This window comes from Spinacia oleracea, chromosome 1, assembly GCF_020520425.1.
Source record: "Spinacia oleracea cultivar Varoflay chromosome 1, BTI_SOV_V1, whole genome shotgun sequence".
Lineage (NCBI taxonomy): Eukaryota > Viridiplantae > Streptophyta > Magnoliopsida > Caryophyllales > Amaranthaceae > Spinacia > Spinacia oleracea.
This window is the reverse complement of record NC_079487.1, coordinates 56,904,927-56,909,980: the sequence shown is the minus strand read 5'-3', so window position 1 is coordinate 56,909,980 and position 5,054 is coordinate 56,904,927. Positions and strand designations below refer to the sequence as shown.

The 5,054-nt window shown below is 47.7% G+C and overlaps 1 long non-coding RNA gene across 1 annotated transcript; it reads left to right on the top strand.

Annotated features, from left to right (window-relative positions):
• Nucleotides 1-3,768: 3,768 nt before the first annotated feature.
• LOC130465891 (uncharacterized) lies at nt 3,769-4,506 on the top strand. The gene is made up of 3 exons (XR_008925905.1): nt 3,769-3,920; nt 4,006-4,323; nt 4,406-4,506. It is a non-coding gene; the product is annotated as an uncharacterized lncRNA (long non-coding RNA).
• Nucleotides 4,507-5,054: the final 548 nt, after the last annotated feature.

Here is a 5,054-nt window from a genome sequence, read left to right as displayed (position 1 = left end):
ATAGCATTAAAGGACCTAGCATGATAATCCAATTTCCCAAAAATATTATATTTGTTAGGCGTGATAGAACAATCAGATTTAATTAGTTTAACAGTTCATAAAAAGGGCGAGGAAAGCAATTAAATCATCGAAAAGGGACACATTACGACGCACCCTTGAGAGGTGCGTCACGGTTCTCAGAAAACTAACCACTTTGACTTTGCTATTTCTCCTTTTTATTTAACGAATCTCAAATTATGGGACAGGATACGTTCTGTTCGATTTATGGATCGATTGCGACATAACGCGTGATCAATTTCGCAGCGTGAGGCTTAGGCTTATGGGTTGGAGTCAATACTCATAATATGAATTGTGTGTGTTCCTTTCACGTCGAATTTGGGGCTGTATTTATAGGGAAGAGTTCGTGGAAAGATAGAATTGCAGAGTTCTAATCCACAAAGAATTAGGAAAAAACACGTACCCAGGTAATTCCAGCGCCCAGGCCTGGGCGCCGAAGATTTCGGCGCCCAGAGCCAGGCGTTGAAAATAGGGTCTGGGCTGTTTTCTTAGTCAGATTCGGATTTCTGAAATCCGTAGTGTTTGAGACTTAATCGAGTCTTTTAGTGCGTATCAATTTCATGACGGAATGCGTCTGGGCCCGCTACGAACTCTAGGCTCGTTAGGATTTTAATTAATACGTAACTCTTATTTCCGAATCATATTAGGAATAGGATTCTCGCAGTTTTCTATCTCATTTAGGATTTATGTTGGAGTGCAACACCTAATTCTGACAGGTTTCTATCTTTTATGACTTGCCACTTTTAGAAGCTACCCTTTACGGCAGTTACTATTTTTAGCAGGTTTCCATAAATAGCAGGTTTCTATAAATAGCAGGTTTCGGGTGAAATGAAAAGGGGAATTGAGATTCGTTATTTTATAGGAGATGCGTTGTCAAGTGGAGATTTACGCTTTCATCATCGAACCTTTCCCTTTCGAGAATGGGGACAAAAGTAGGTGTCTACAGTTAGCCCCCACTTTGACTGAGTCTCGGGATGAGACGATGGTCAAAGTATTAGACGGAGTGCGTCACACAAGCCATGGTGTATGTGACCTGTTTTGCGAGGGTCTCACGAGCCCCCGAGTGATAACATTTGACTTAAGGGTCATCTCTTGAAATGTCGACATATCCCTCACGTGTCATTGGGATTTGACAACGGATAGTATAGAAACTTCATCACTTTGTCATTGGAAGGATCTAAAGAAGTGTAGAAACTCCCTCACTTTGTCATTGGGAGTAGCTACAGATGTTTTCGAAATCAAAGCTATAAAGTGTAATTGGGCCTGGCCAAGCCCAATAACGAGGTAAAAATGTTTTTAAAGATTCTCATTTTTAGGGCTAGTTAAACGAGAAAACCCCCTTATTTTTATGGGACGTAAAACGAAGGAAAATCCAGCATATCGCTCTTTTTTGGAAAAAACGGAAAACCAATCCTTTTAATTTTTGGAAAAGGGAAAACCAGAAAAAGTTATCGCTGCAGCGACTAAGGACCTACGCGACTTGTGACGTAGACCCCGCCGGCTAAAGATGGCGAGCCTGTCCGCTAAGGGTGGACGCCCCGTCCGAAAAAGGGGACGAATCTTGTTTTTGAATATTTGAAAATAAGGACCTACGAGGCTTGTGACGTAGACCCCGCCGGCTAAAGATGGCGAACCTGTCCGCTAAGGGTGGACACCCCGTCCGATAGAAGTGGACGAATCTGTTTTGAAATTCGTTCGTGTTTATTATGTTTTTTTTGAAAATAAGGACCTACGTGGTTTGCGCCGTAGACCCCGCCGGCTGAAGATGGCGAGCCTATTTCATTTTGTTTTTGAAGATTCTATTTTTCGAAAACTGAGGACCTGCGCGGCTAGTGACGCAGACCCCGCCCGCTGAGGGTGGGCGAGCCCATTTTGAATTCCTTATTTTGCCTATGTAGAAGGGCTTTTGTGATTACAACCTGTTGGTGGGTCGTAATATTTCCTGATCAGGTGTGTCCTATAAGTGGGTCCACACTGTGTATATTTTTAACGATATTGCAAAATACCATTCTTGGGAAAGAAATATCAAGATAACAGATATTTTACACAAAATAGGGGATCGCCCGTGCCCGACATCAAATATTCGCTGTCTGGGAAGCATTTTCAGCGCCCAGCTCTGGGCGCGAGAATTTCTAACGCCCAGAGCTGGGCGTTGAAACTGCGAAGGGGAGACGGGTCTTTAAATTCGCGGACCGTCTCTTTCCTTTCCCATTTCCACCATTTTCGCTCAAGCTCCTCATCTCTTTCAACTGATTTCTTGCTCGTTTTTTCACTTTTCTTTACGAATTCTATTCCAAATCACTTCCTAATCTTCCCAATGTAAGTAATTTTCAGTAATTTTGAGCTTTTTTTTGTCAATTTCAGTATTTTTGTCAAGTATTTTTATGCATGAAATTGATTTGGGGGTTTTTGATTTTGTGCCCCTTTCCTTCAATTAGATAGTTGGAAATGTTCCACATAACATGTTAATTAGTTTGTGCATGTTTAATATTCGCAAGTATGTTGATTCTTGTTGAATTTGGGCATTTTTATGCTAGCCCCCAAGTATACCTACGACCCTAGTGTTTTCTTACAATATAGGTGTTTTTGGTATATTGCTTGCGTTCCTCATAATTCATGAATGACAAATTATGGAAGAATTTTCATTTTGTTGGAGTTACTATCATGTCTTAGGGAACAAAAATTGTATGAATCCATTTTATGAGTGGAATGCACTCCTTTAGTGATTGGTGTGAGTGCCAGTTTTGTTAAAGGTATAATGCCTTATTGTATTATTGATCAGCATGCCTGACGAGTCGTCACCTCCTTCTGGTGGCCACGAGGAGCGTGGCATGACGCGTCAGTCTACTGGCGCGGGTCCCCTATGGGTGGGTCCTGAGCTCTACGACGGTCGTGATCTGCACTATGACCTAGAGCACCACGTGACTTCCCGCCTTCACGCGAGGAGAGAGACTACGGTTCGCGGCTACGACGCAGCGACGAGTGAGAGCGTTTTTAGTTTCCTGAGCTCGGACGCCCAGGCTTTGGTGAGGGCGAGCTCACTGTTTCCGGTGGTCGAGACCTTCTGGGAGATACTGCGGCTTAACATCTCCCTGTCCTTTCTGCGGTCGTTTATGAGGTGGTGGTGGGATACCACCAACACCTTCCACTTTCCTTGGGGTGAGATGACGATCACTCCCGAGGATTACACGGCTTTGACGGGCTTGACCTTTACAGGGATCCCCGTTCGTCTGAGGTCGGATGGCCCACTGCCGACTGTTGCTGAGGGTACCAGGCTCCTGGGCTCGTGGATGGGCATGAGATTGCCTTCGTACCAGCCCCGTGGGATACCTTTTGCTGACCTGATGTGGGCCCTGGAGCATGGGGTAGAGGAGTCGTCTTCGAGACAGGCTCGGCTGTTCTACCTCCATTTTATTACTTCCACTTTTCTATCGGGTCCGACTGACACTTTTGACCCGAGGTGGATAGGCATGGTGGAGGACGTGTCTTCACTGGGTGACTATCGCTGGGGCGATTTGGGCTATGCGACGCTCGTCGGCCAGATGAGTTTGGTGGTGCGCCACTCGGACCCGAGTAGACGTCACTTTGTCATTACATTAGCGGGAGTGCCGCGTTTGATCGAGGTATGTGCCTAGACTTTCTTTTGTTTTGGCGCTTTTACCGGGCCTCTTTTTTTTGATGTTTTATTTCTTTTCTTTTTGCAGCTGTGGGCCTTTGAGCACTTACCTTGGCTGGCTCCCCGAAAGGGGCAGAGGCCTTTGGAGTACCCTGCCGGTCGTCGTTGGGGTTGGAAGAAGAAGCTGACAGTGCGTCCACCGCCCGATACCGTGTGGGATCTCATTCGGGACGGGAACCCTGAGCATGTGCGGGATCTTACCCTCCATCTCGTATTTCGTCATTCTTTTTATTTTCTATGTGCGAGATCTGACCGTGTTTGTACAAAAACAGGTGGTTTGGACCCCATGGCTCTCTTTTAGGGGTACTTATGCTTCGGTCAGGGATAGTTATGCCCTGAGCCAGATGCGGGTCTTGTTCGTTGGCCGCCGGGACCCTGTCTGGTACCTAGGAGAGCGGGTACGTATGCAGAAGGTCGGGGCTTTTTCGGTGCCTAGGCCTCTGCCTGCGACCATGCTGTCTACTCGTTCGATAGGCGAGTCGTGGAGGGTCCACTCGAGGACTGGCGTGCCGGCGACGGAGTTGGTGATAGAGGGAGCTAGCTATTATCAGTTTATCCAGGATTCTCTTCGTCTCCCGGAGCCTGGCGCTGTAAGTTGCCCTCTCTTTTCGTATTGATTTTAGTGTTTTCATGCTCGTGCCCATGTGTTTATGTCTACCGTGTTTTGTGCAGGAGTGTCCTGACCCTTCGTTGGGGGGGGGGGGGATGGGTGCTTCCCGATGCTCGGATCTCGTATACCGGAGAGAGTGGATCCGAGATTGTGGAGACTTTCCCGGAAGACCGGGTTTTCCAAGCTCCGCTCCCTGAGTGAGTACAGGCGGTATGCGCCTTTTATTTGTGCACTCTTCTTATATCTTTCCTTTTTTTCTTTTGTTACTAACATTCCTGTTTCAGGTTCCGGCCCGTACGGCCAACGCGATGGTGGGGGTGATCAACCGGTTGAAGTCCGCGTTGGTTCGGGCCCGATCTGCACTTTCTTGCAGGAGCCCCCACTCTACTCGGGTAATGTGCCCTCTTTTATCTTTTGATCTGTACCTTTTGTGTGGCTTTCTGTTACTCACCCTCTTTTTGTCTTTTCTTGTAGACGGGTGCTGGACGAGCCGGGGCCGGCGACGCGGGTCCCTCGGGCGGGGGACACGGTTGTGAGAGAGAGAGGGCACGACACTCGCCCCTACGGCATCGCCGTTCCGACGCGGGGGTGAGTTCTTCCGGGGAGAGGTCCGGGCCGGAGCGTAGGCGACGTTCCGTGTCGGTGGCCCGAGAGCCTAGCCCCGAGTTGCAGTCACAGCCTCATTTTTGGGTGATTCTGGCTGGGGGCCCT